Genomic DNA, 13,795 nt, shown 5'->3' with positions numbered 1-13,795 from the left:
TTATTACTTGACAGTGGTGTAATTATCACAGGTTTTCATGACTGATTGGTTTTCTCACCTGAGTTCACATGACTAAGTCCAAATTATTTAATTAGATTAAAATATGACATAATTCATGATGACTACATAATAACAATATTGACAATTCTAGTGTCACCACTGCCCAGGCAAATTCAACATTGAACTGCTGAAATCTAACCCCAAGGTAATTAAAATTACATGACTAAAGGTTTATCTATAATTTCTAGTTTAAATATTCATTAAAATCATATTTATTGTTTTACTTTATTTCAATAAACATTATGCAATTTGGAAAACTAAATGGAATTGTGTATCAAGAATACAGAAGTCAAATACTGATCAGACCTAAATTCTGATACTTAGTCCACTTTTGAGGGGAAAATGTGTAAGAGTTCAAGCTTAAGGTGGTACCCATCACTTTCACTAAAATTAATTTGGCTCGTTTAATTTTCATAAAATTTTGACAAAGTATTTACTTTGACCCTTTAACAAAAATATAAAAAATTCAAAAAATTTGAACCAAGCGTTTTATCAGAAAAATTACACTGGTTATATAGCAGTTTGACAAACACTTATTTTGATCATTGAAAAGCTTAATATTCCCGTAACAACACAACGTAATTAAAACGTTTAGCTGATTTTACAGAGTTATCTCCCTGTAGTGTTAGGTACCACCTTAAATTGAAACTTGAGACTATGAGTATAATAGTCCCAGATTGAAACACAGTTTTTCTTTAAAAAAAAATTGAACTTATAAATTCTATATTAACAGGAAGGCCTCATTGTGACTTTGAAATGAAGAACAGCAACACAAGTGATGCTTCTTTGCTTTTTGATTGTATTTTGCTGTGCATGAACTGCATTGTGTAATGGATGTATACCCCATATCCTTTGTTTTTCTATTCTGAGAAAATATAACAACCAAAATTTCAGTCTGTAGTAAGTACTATTATTAATACATGTTCCATTGAATCAATTCTAAAATAGAATCCAGATGTATGTTTTAGTTTATAAATGTATCAATAACTGATACATCCAAACTAATTTGTCAAAACATTTGTTTTATATGTTATGGCTATCAGATCAGAAGCATGACAAGTCTGTCTGTAACTGGTGGTAAACAAGAGTTATCTATCCCTCATCAACAGGTGCTTGGTCAGTACAGAAGAATGAACAGAATTGGTCCCTCATCTATTTCATGTGACCAAGATCTACCTAGTCTATTAAAGGACCAATTAATTAAATTTACTCAGAAAGTAATACCCCTTTTCTTGCTGTTACCAGACATACATTCCTCATTATTAAATATGTGTTTGACAGTAATCTGCATTATTTACCAGTAGAAATTTTGAAGCACTGACTCTTGGTGCCTGTCTGCGACTGCAGATAACTAGTTACAACTGACATACTTCCTGGTGCGTTTGAGTCAACATTAACATTAGTTTTATTACAAAAGAATGTGCACAACATTCATTAGGCAATAATTTGGTAAATAAACTTCTAAACATACAATGTTACAAACAGATACAAACCAGAGATAGTTTCAATCTTTTAAAAACAGTTAGAAAAGAAACGTTCACAATTTGTACTCTACTGTTAATACAATATCAATATAGTATCATTGTTAGCTGTACTATAGAAGAACCTTCTTATTTTTAAATGATACCTTATGAATGGTTAAATGGTTGATTGATACAGGATAATACCTCTATGTCAAAAAAGATACAGGTACAATGGTGACAAATGATAATACCTCTATGTCAAAAAAGATACAGGTACAATGGTGACAAATGATAATACCTCTATGTCAAAAAAGATACAGGTACAATGGTGACAAATGATAATACCTCTATGTCAAAAAAGATACAGGTACAATGGTGACAAATGATAATACCTCTATGTCAAAAAAGATACAGGTACAATGGTAAAACATTTCTTCCTTTCTCTTTTATTTCTTAGCATTCAAAAGCATCAACCCCTATAATTTTTTCCTTGAAAAAGTATTCTATTATCTCAGCTGTCTGGATGACTGACAGATAGGGGCAAAGCAGCAGACCATACATCAACACTATATGGTCAACAATGATATCATATTTCAACACTTTACTCTCACCTCCCAAGGATTTATGATAACAGCAGAACAATAAACTATTGTCCATCATTGTTTGGGATTTGCCTTTCATCTCTTAAGTTTTATCTCCAAAATCTCATCACACATTTGAGACAAAAATAATATCCTGTAATTTACTGAACATTTTTGACCTTTGACTCCTTGATATCTATGAAACCATTTTCTGTTATATCATTTTTTTGTGATAAATGACAGATATTCAACCTTAGCCATACTGGCAGACATTCTCATGCCTCACCCTTAAACCAAGAGACCTTTGCCAAAATAGTAACTGATCCTGTAGAATTGAGGTTATTATCTTATGACTGATGTGTTGTGCTGAAACACCCATTCTCTTGTTTTTATATTGAAACACCACCTTCATTCAGAATCACTTGCAAAAAAAAACTAAAAAAACATGCATTTAAAACAACAAACTCCTTGACACTTAAGTCGGTGAGTCACCACAAACTTGGGTTTAAACGGAATTAAATTTTGTTTGCTTTCAATGACCAGTTGCAACAATTCCACATATTCAGAAATAGAATAAATATTGAAAATTAATCCAAAAGCTTACGCACAAGAGGCAAAGAATATTGACTTTCTCTTTAAATAAAGTGCCAGTTGAATAGAAGGTAAAAGTTTTAACCTGAAACAGGCCACCTACAGACACCTCAAATTGTGCTGAATTACATGTAAAGTTAAATACAATAGTCAGATAGTAAAAAACACATTTTGCTGAACTCACAAAATAGAGAAAAAGAATGAACTCCGGTCATTACAAGTTAGTATAAAGTTACATACATTTTGATTGCTCTTTGCATGTATTTGAAGCTTCAATCTTACTATATATACAAACAAGTACTACTGACTATGGCATATAGCAGTAAGTTACTGTCAAAGCTGCTTTTAAGGAAATAAAACAGTATGTATTGTTAAAGCTCAATATTAACCAACCATTACAATTGAACCTCTGACTAAGCTTACAAATTTACTTCTGACTAAGCAATATAATAGTATGTATTGTAAAAACTGAATATGAAACTTGGGAAGTAAAAAACCTACCTGACCACAATGACGTTACCCTGTATCTTAAATCTTGTTCAAACGTTACCTATACAGGTACGTATACAGGTAACCGAGGCCTCTCTGTGATCTAGGGACGATTGTTTACCTTACTTAACATTATCTCCACCTTACGTAACAGATCATGTTTGTTCTATTAACTATTTGATTAGCATACCTTAACTTTATCATTTATGCATGGCCATTGACGGGACAAGATGACGAAATCAAAAGATTGTATAATATTCATGAATAAACAAGAAATATTGACCAGTGCTTTGTTTATAAAGTCTTGAGGATATCAGAATTATTTGCCATGCATGTATTTTTTTACTCTTTCAATTTTGATCATCCAAATGAATGTGTGTTGACCCTTTGATTTTTTTGGGAAGTAGATTTTCTGAAGGAAGTTAATTCATACATAAAACCTATATAAAGGAATGTCAAGTCAATCATGTTCATGTACAAGATTTCAAATTAAAAACACTCATATGAATCTTCCTATAGAAATAAATCATTTTTCAAAAAAGAATTTTTCCTACCACATATTATTTTGTAAATCATTTTAAATATCATTTCAAACTGATTCATTTTATATTTAAAACCACATTAAGGAAATTTTTGTGCAAATTTATGCAAATTTAAGATACATGCACATTATATTTTGAAAGAAAATTATGGGTCATATAATGACAAAAATTTACATGTACAAAAAACATATATCACTATCTGGACCATAGCCATATTTGAAAGTCCGTCAAGCATAAAAGTGTTGAAATTTGGTTAAATTTTATGGTTAACACTTTCATGTATCACATGTAAATAACCTTACCCTTGTGGTTGATCCTGTTAACATGATCCAAGGTATATCTTAGTGCACAAAAACAAAGTTCCAACTGCCAAAACCCACACAAAATATTTCCTGCAAATTAAAATGCTTCACACAGATACCAAACCACAATATTTTTCTTCAGTCCTATTTCTAATCACAAAAGAACCACAAATATGTGTATTTTTTCAAGAAAACTGTGTGGACAAGAGGTGCACAGCTGAGCTATCCTTTGTGAAACAGGTGCCCTAAAGGAACACACACCTTGTTGTCACTGACAAGACTGATGATCCTTGTGATAACCATCAGGGGAGGTAATAAAGGGAAAGTTGTTAAGCTGGGAACAATGACAGCAAATTAACCATGTTATACAAGTATCAATTTACAAACATAGAAGTCATTCTACCTGCCCTTTAATATCAGGTCATTGTTCATAGGTCTTTTAATGTTTTTTTTAACACCATCTACTCAAACTTTTGGTTTATTAAGTACTTTTAATTCAGGATCCCTTTTTTAGACATGAACTAAAGTTGGTCTTTTTTTAATGTGATGGGGTATCTTAATTTTTCATTTTTTTTAAAATGTGGAAATACAGACATTAGGTCAGTTTTCTTATCATGCGCAAAAAAAGGATGAGAGACTTGAGAGATAAGCATTGTCATTCATTATTTGCAAATACTTTAATCTTACATGAAAGGCTCTACAAAATCTTCCAACTATTGATTTTCTGAAAAATAATGATACTCCAACCATCTGCCTCAAATGAAGAAAGACAAGATAAATTTCACAAAATGTATTCAACAAAGAACTCCTTGAACTAATAGCTAAGAGACAAACAATTTGGAGTGGCCTAACCAGCATAAACAAATTTTGAATAAAAATATATATTCACTGTATTGTTCAGACGAATAATTTCATTCAATTATTTTAAAGCGTATTTTAATCCTAACTAATCCTTCAAGAAAGAATTAAAACCACAAATCATTTGAGAGTCATATGGTGCAGACAAAATACTATACCCATTCTAAACAGAGTCTACATTTACATCACGCATGTTACCCATTCATAATGGTTAGTATATATGTAAAATGTACTTGACAGATATATAAATATGTGGCATTGAACATTTCATTAACTGCATGTCTCATTATCTCTGATTAACAGATTTTTTTTATTCTAAATGTACTGTAGTATGAATTGTACTGTACCATTAACTTTTCCTACATTTATCCACTTATTAATAGCACGACACTGACTGCAATTGTTTTTTTAAGAACCGTTTTCTGTTCTCAGGTTTCAAATGTAACAGTTGGAGTCAGCACAAACTTTGTTGACATCTTAAATCAAGAGGAAGCTATTTTTCTTTAAACATTGTCATTTTCAAATCTATTTTATCATTTTCTTAACTTTATTCAGCTAGATGCTTTATCAAAAACAATATTTGAAGTAAGCAGAACAAACAGAACATGTAAATATTTGAATTGACTATTGGTGTTTTACGCCACTTTTATTTTCCTTATATTAATATGTGAAGCTGGAGTACAGTGTACTACACTGCTAGAACCTCTGACCTTTGGCAGACAAACTATCAATCCTTGTCAAACACACCTTACCAATAACTGGGGCCAAACTTAATGAATCTGTGAAGCTGGAGAAAAGTGTACTAGTCTGCTAGAACCTCTGTCCTTTGGCAGACAAACTGTCAATCATTGTCAAACACACCTTACCAATAACAGGGGTCAAACTTAATGAATCTGTGAAGCTGGAGAAAAGTGTACTAGTCTGCTAGAACCTCTGACCTTTGGCAGACAAACTATCAATCATTGTCAAACACACCTTACCAATAACAGGGGTCAAACTTAATGAATCTGTGAAGCTGGAGAAAAGTGTACTAGTCTGCTAGAACCTCTGACCTTTGGCAGACAAACTATCAATCATTGTCAAACACACCTTACCAATAACAGGGGTCAAACTTAATTAATCTGTGAAGCTGGAGAAAAGTGTACTAGTCTGCTAGAACCTCTGACCTTTGGCAGACAAACTATCAATCATTGTCAAACACACCTTACCAATAACTGAGGCCAAACTTAATGAATCTGTGAAGAAGGTCAAGAAAACCATTTAGTTATTGTTTCAATATTTCATTTCTGTAAGGCCTTCCTTCTTGAACATAAGAACAACTGAAGATGTGTAGAAATAAACCCAATATTATTACAATGGTATTTAATAACACATCTAAACTACACTTATGACTTATGAATCCATATATTTCGTTTGACAAATAAATATATGTTATTAGTTCAAAGATAATTCTGCTATTCTATGAATATGTTGTGTATGTTCCTTTTCTCAACAGAAAATCAAACTTTCAAACTACTAAAACAGATCAATACTATTACCATGATTACACCACTTCTATTGGGGACATAAATATGATAACTGGGTGAACATGTTAGGTCAAACCTGGTAATAAAAGGCCAAAATCTTCACAGATCAAAGACTTTCAATTTTGTCATTATAAGGTCCAATTATATGTCTGGGTAAATACAATGGAGACTTTGGTAATAAAAGGAGAACAGTCAACTGACCGTTTGAACTATTGAGTAACTGGTGTTGATAGTGGTTATAAAATAATATTAGTAGGAAATTAACCCAAGATAATCCATGTTCAGATGTCCACACTTATATATTGTATGTTACAAAGATTTATTTAATATCATAGCATGATAGGACTGATCTGAAAAAAAATGTAATGTTGACGGATTGTTTAGTTCAAACAAAAAATGCAATTGGACATGCAAATGTATCAAAACAATTACTAGTAATTAGAAACTAAAAAAATACTCATTTTGTAAAAGCTTATAATTCCTTTTTAAGGATGTCAAGTAAAAATATCAGCCAACCAAATACCAAATAAGACTTTAAAGTCTGCAAACAATGCCTACCACTCAGAATTCTAGACAACTGCAAATTTTGTATTAATTATAAAACAACTGGGTCAGAGGGTATCCATTATATCTGTCAAGGATAACTTACAACTGGATATGATACTCAAATGATATCAAAATGACTCTTATTCTACTTATATTGAGTTTCCTATAAAAAAAACCCACCAAATGACGCATTTGCAATCAAATAAAATCTAATCCTCAGATACCCTAGCCAAATTTGTAAATAAATGCCTACCTTTTATATTTCATCAATGTTAACCGTCTCAAGTTCACAACTCTCAAATTATGTCCCAAATCATTAATATTAATACCTTTTTAGTTTGAGTTCAGTACCCAACTAATAGGCAACACATACTTGCTAACTAAAAGGTATAAAAATGACAAACTAGTGCCCCCTAGGTTCCGGAGATAGTGTAATATTTATTGGGATTCATATCAACGGTTTATGGACCAATAACAGAGATAAACTTTCATGCAGAATTAATCTATCAATAAAATATCTTGTAATTTATTCATTCACTTTCACCTCACTGATAAATCTGCATATTTTGTATGATATCTTGAATAATTTATTATACTTTATAAATCCTTTAGCCATTTTACCCAATGTCAAATCAGAGGCATCCAAGTTATATCTCTTCCTCTAGCCAATTTTAAAACAAATAGGAAACTTTGAATAATGATAACCCTGTCATCCTATTTGTATTTAAAGCAACTTTTGTCTACTTTGGTAAAAATCAGTATCATTATTATAAACTAGTTAGTAGATATCGTAAACATTTTGTTGGCAGCAACTTTGTGCTAGAAACAATTGTTTCTGTAAAAAAAACAATAAAAAAAAACAAAGAACGGTAACTGGTTCAATTGAAATTGTCAAAAATCAAACCGAACCTTAATGTTTTGATGTTTTCCCATAAAAAGCTTCAAATTTTTGCAAGATACAATTTTGAGATCCTGGTTATATTATTTTGATATTTTATTCTGACATATAGTTTCTTTGGCAAATCTATTAAATTATTTTCTCCCAATATAGCATTCCCAAAAGTTACGTAGACTAATATCTAAGGTATTTATAATGATAAATTGTAAACATATTAGATAATATATCAATATTTTCACTAATCCTACCTGAATAATCAGGCAAAATGATAAAAGAACTGTCAATTTTATACCTCCAGATAAAAATTCACACAAGGTCCTTGCAATGTAAAAAGAAAATGTCCTGAAGTGCCAATATTGTAAAATATGTCAACAAAAAACTTAGATGTCCTTTAGCTAAAATTGGAAACACATGCTGAGCATTGAGTAATGGAGAATTCCATGTAAAAGTTCTATTACCTGAATTCATAATGAATGAATCATGAAGCTGGTGTAAAAATGTCATTTGAACCATCTGTTCTAGTTTGTTATCCTACCAATGATAAGATTAGGGGAGACAATGGAGGACTGTTCAGAATCACCATTGTTTCTATGGTAATCAATACCAGGTCACATGATACAAACACTCAAAAGTTGACATCTGATTGTGGAAAAAAAATGAACTGGAATTTTTTTTTTCCATAAGAAAATTTACCTTTTCTCCAGAGACAGCTGTTTTTATCACTGATTCATTCATGAATTATGACTGACAAATATTCAATACTATTGAAAAAAAGTGAATGGTGGAAATCCAGCTGACTGCGCCAATAAAAGTTATATAATTTCATACTTTTTATTATAAAAACCCACACATTTGGCATGTAGTTTGTCATGTAATAACATTATTTTAAACATTACTTCCACACCATAAATTCCCTGGCGATATTGATCAGGATCATATCTTTTAAAACAGCGAATTATTTCAAACTTTTTATCATCGCGTTATGCTTTTCAGGCATAACACAGAAATTGAAACTCTATCAGACTGATTAAATTTTGTTAATTATAATCCCTGGAAAATTGATTGATAATTCCATTTTGAATATTCATTGTGCATTGGAGTGATGTAAAAATTCTTCTGGTGTTATATGGGACATTTGTTCCCAATATTACTAATTTTTAATGGGACATAATCCTCATCAAGCTTACTAATGGTACTACAGAGTATGGGGTTTATTCATTGTTGAAGGATGTACAGTGAATTGTAATCTTTTACATCTTTGTCCTTTGGTCTTTTAAGTTCTCTCATTGGCAATCATACCACATCTAAATATGTTTTATATTTCATAGAATAAAGTTATTCCTGTAGAGAACAAATTCAAACATCATATGACTCTCAAAATTACAGAATATACAAGTCTGATTTTTGTTTTGAGAAATATTTATCGGTGTTACCATCTGATCTAAGAATGTATTTATGTAAATTCCGTTGCCTTAGTAATAAATTGCCCATTGAAACGGGCAGATTTTTTAATATTGATAGATCTGAAAGACATTGTAATCTTTGTAATGCTAATGAACTTGGTGATGAGTTTCATTACTTATTCAAATGTACCTTTTTCAACAATGTAAGAGCTAAATTTTTACCTTTAAATATATGTAAAAACCCAAATGTTTTAAAATTTAAAGAATTGATGTCTTATGTCTTATGTCCCAATGTGTCTGATGTAAAAGTGAGTGGAACTAATTTATGTTTCAACTCTAGGTTAGAAGACAGAAAGGAGCCAATCAAACAACATGTTGAAGAAAGACAAAGTTAATGTCATGTCCAAAACCAAAAGAAAACAATTAATAACTGTCACCAAAACTTTTCGTATAGGTAACACGAAAAGAATTGTGAGTAACACAAACCCTACAAAAACCAGGGATGACTTCATGAAGTTTCTAGCCTGTATCTGATTAAATTTCCACTATTTTTCAGATTCTGATTGTTCCTAAAGTTTTTTTGTTAAATTTCTAAAGGTGATGGATTCAAAGTGAAAGGTTACATTATTTGAAATGGAATGTTAATCGTTTCTCAAAAATGGACATTTATCTATTTTTTTTTCCAATAAACTAAATTATAAAGAAAACAGAGCCTGTTATGGTCTAAAAAAAAGTTACATAAACAAAACATCTATCATTTTGAGATGTTTTTTATGTATTCATTAAAATGTTTGACTGATGTCAATAGGAAAAATCTGTAATCAGGAATACACCAGTAAACATTAATTTACATTAATTCTTATGACCACTGAAATCAATAAGTTTCCTACAATTAATCCTAAAATGCTCATTTCAATCAATCAATAATTTATCACCAATATAATTGTTTCAAAAGGACATGTTGAGCTTCTGTCAAGTGGTAAAAACCCAAGAGATATGGCTGTAAAGAGAAGACAAATTTTCCATACTGTTCCAGACACATGATAGAGAGTCCTAAAATTGATAAGCCATCCATATATGTATATATAGCCCTACATAAATCCAACTAGAATTCGGTGAACTAGATAAAAAAAAATAACACCTGAGACTCTGCAGGTTCTGTAGAGTATGGATAAAATTGAGAATGGAAATGGGGAATGTGTCAAAGAGCAGAAAACAGCCAAAAGCCACTAATGGGTCCTCAACAGATCGAGAAAGTCCCTCAACAGGAGGCTGACTTTAATCAGCTGGCCCCTTAGCAAAAATGTGTACTAGTTGTGATAATGGAGGCTATACTAAACTCCAAAACATATATATGAACTAAAATTAAATATCATAAAAAGACTAATACAGGCCAGAGGCTCCTGACTTGTGAGATGCCAAACCTTCTCCTTACCTCTAGCCATGTAAAAACAGCATCACTAGTACTCACAGTTTTAGCATTGAAAATTTTAAATGGAAATGTCCTTAACAGACAAAATGTAACCAAAAACTTGAATTTTAGGGATGTTCCATACCTTTTGTCAATACTGGTAAGAGTTGACTATGCAATTTTTAAAAGCTCACTGATAAAATTCTGAACATCCACATTTTTCAGATAAGAAAGGGCATAACTCTTGTATGTGTAATCAACTAAAAGTCAACCTGTATCTGATGGCCAAGGACAATGTACTATAGTACATTGATTACGCAATAGCACTTAAATACTTGCAAAAAAATTTAAAAAAGATTGGTGAAAGATACCCACGAGTCATTCAAACTTTAAATCTAAATAAGTTGGATAAAGGCACCCAAAAAGATTTTTTAACCAGCAGCTATCAAAAATGCATTCTTCGAGCGGTACAAGTATTTTATGGACACAATCAGACATTTTTGCATCATATCTGACTGCAATCGCCTAAATACATTTCAAATGATAACTTTCAACTTAAATTCTCCCAGTTTAAAAAACAGTATCTTCTTTAATAAAAGTTTTAAGCATGAATTTTTAATTTGTTTTCACAGCAGTGTTCCCCTATATACATTGTAAGCTACTAAAAATACCTTTGTAATTAAATCCAAAACTAGTACTACATCCTTATATTACAAAAGGTAATAAAATATCTCCTTTTGGAGTTTTATTAAAGTCCCAATTAGATTAGTCCGAAAGCCAATCTTGTTTGAGAAAGGTGAGAAAGTGAAAATTTGGATTACAAAATGAACTGAGTACAAAAGAAAATGAGGTTTTCAATACGTTTGAACCATAAATAACTTCGGATTTAAACTTTCATTTTTTTTATAAAAAGATATGCAAATGTTTACCTTTTTGTGGTGCATAAAGAAATATATTGCTTAATCATCTTATGTAATTGTATCTGAAGTAAATTTATGAAGTAAAAAGTTTTAAGACACAACAAATCTTCATAGATTAAGACAAAAAAGGCAATATGTTAATGATGGTGAAATTAGTCATTGCAATTTTTTTTGCAATAGATCAATTAAAGCTATCTTTGTCTAAGACAATTGAAAAGATAATTGATTTCAGAGCTGATTCTCCAAAAAACATCTTCCTGTTTCAAAGTGACAGATAATACCTGAAGATAAGAATATGTAGTTAGTTAAAAATGACATAGTAAAGAATGAATTAGTTGTGAAAGTCCCAAGCCAAAGGTCACTGGGTTCACCTAATTGTCTAATTATCTGTACCATCTGTACATGGAATCTCTAGCAATTTGTGTTGTCTATTGTAATTAACACTGTGGTGATGTACAGTTTAGTACGAAGAACAACATTCCGCCAAAACTTATGTCAAGTTAGTCAATGTAGTAAGCACAATTTATTCTACCATTCACTGAATATGCTGCCAAGACGCAATTAGAATCAGGACATAATATAAGGAACCTTGATTGCTAATTATGATAAACAGAACATTTGTAATGAATGTTTCATGAAGATGTTTTCAAGTGATAAGAGGCTTGTTCTAAATGAAACTTGTCATTTGTAAGTTTCAAATATTTAGCTTATCTGCACAACAAGAATAAAAGACATGGGTGCAGATATATAATAGAATGTATAGTGTATATTAAACAAGAGTGCAGGCTCGACAAAAATCCCTCAAAGATATTAAATAACCGATAGACCATAAGTAAAACTTCTACACTTTCTAGCAACATCAAAAAGATCTTTTTTTTTCAATTTTTCCTTAAATTTCTGTGATTTCTGTAACAGAACATTCTAGATTGTAGACTGGTACACTAGTAGTTATCTGCAATTCCACACAACAATCAAAGAAGTAACCAGACACTAACGCCTGATACTCCAACCCTAATCAGAAGTAGAGTTGTAGACAACAGCAAACAACAAGGAACACGGTCAACACAAGACGACTTGGGGTTAATAAAGTTTACTTGCACACAAACCTCCATATAAGACTGCACATAATTTGGAAAGCAAAGTCTTGAAAGCATAAGCTATCTAAGGGTGCCACAGCTATTGGTTGGTTTCTAACTAATCTATAAAGTGTTATTTTCTTATTCAAAATGTCTCTCCTAATTCCAAGAACACTTCATGTAACAAGTCACAGGATAATCTTTAATTCCACTAATCACTGCAAAAAATATTTGACTCACACAAGGAAATAATATCACAAATACTAAAGTTATAAAGTTTCACATAACATGAAATCCTCAGGTGTTCTCATGGTACAAGCAGAAGACCCATACTATGTATATTGTGCAAGTTAGCCAAGAAATATCTTGTAAGACGGATTGATGAAATGAAAAAATTCTGGTACAAAATAATCAAATGAACTGAATGAGATTTATCAATAAGTTCAATGATTTGAACAAATACCTTACCATAGATAGTGACATATTTAAACAGGACTGGGTGAGTGTCACTGAACTATCTTGTAAATTCTGTAGTACAGGGTCAATCAACTTATATCTAATGTTTAGTCCTGTGTAAATCAAGTAGAGAGTGAAAGACAAAACAGATCACATACAAAAAGTCAATGAAGTATTCTAATGAGACAGACCAGGTGGTATATCATATCTAGTCAAGGATTGAGATGACAGTTGTAACAAGAAAATTATAAAAAAAAACTTGACCAGACTGGACTAACAAGATTGACCAATATAAAACATAAATAAGCCAATGAAGTATTCTAATGAGAGACTAGGTGGTCTATCATATCTAATCAATTTCTGAAGTGAAAATATAAAACTTGACAAGACTGGACAAGAAGGCTTGGCCAACACTAAACAACAGCAAAGTCAAGTATTTCAAGATTTGTTGCTTGCTGTAGAAATTCTGTAGAAAAAAAACTTTTTAAATTCAAAGTATGCGTTTTGAGATGCTCAGACACTAATTAGACTTGATAACAAATTGTTCTTGCAATTATTTAGATCATGAATAAGCTTCGAGATTTTTTTAATTCAAAATAAACACCTTTTAAATAGTTGCATCAAGCCAACTCAGAGAACAAACATTTACAGAACGAAATAAAATTAATGAGCA

At 31.1% G+C, this 13,795-nt stretch overlaps 1 protein-coding gene and 1 long non-coding RNA gene across 9 annotated transcripts in view; one reads left to right on the top strand and one right to left on the bottom strand.

The window, feature by feature from the left end:
* LOC143069457 (dystroglycan 1-like) overlaps nucleotides 1-13,795 on the bottom strand; it is a 68,537-nt gene that overhangs the window by 13,657 nt on the left and 41,085 nt on the right. The window contains exon 1 of one of the 8 annotated variants that reach the window (XM_076244167.1): nucleotides 8,315-8,334. The exons of 4 other annotated variants lie outside the window; for them this stretch is intronic. The gene's annotated coding sequence lies outside the window, so the exon portion shown is untranslated. Of the gene's footprint in view, nucleotides 1-3,196; nucleotides 3,220-4,028; nucleotides 4,285-7,211; nucleotides 7,233-8,314; nucleotides 8,335-13,795 lie in introns of those variants that run through there. 3 more of the 8 variants (XM_076244174.1, XM_076244111.1, XM_076244160.1) reach the window with 3 other exon arrangements.
* On the top strand, nucleotides 121-953 carry LOC143069511 (uncharacterized). The gene is made up of 2 exons (XR_012976428.1): nucleotides 121-205; nucleotides 794-953. It is a non-coding gene; the product is annotated as an uncharacterized LOC143069511 (long non-coding RNA).

Source organism: Mytilus galloprovincialis, chromosome 1 (assembly GCF_965363235.1).
Source record: "Mytilus galloprovincialis chromosome 1, xbMytGall1.hap1.1, whole genome shotgun sequence".
Taxonomy (NCBI): Eukaryota; Metazoa; Mollusca; class Bivalvia; order Mytilida; family Mytilidae; genus Mytilus; species Mytilus galloprovincialis.
This window is presented reverse-complemented; position numbering and strand designations above follow the sequence as displayed.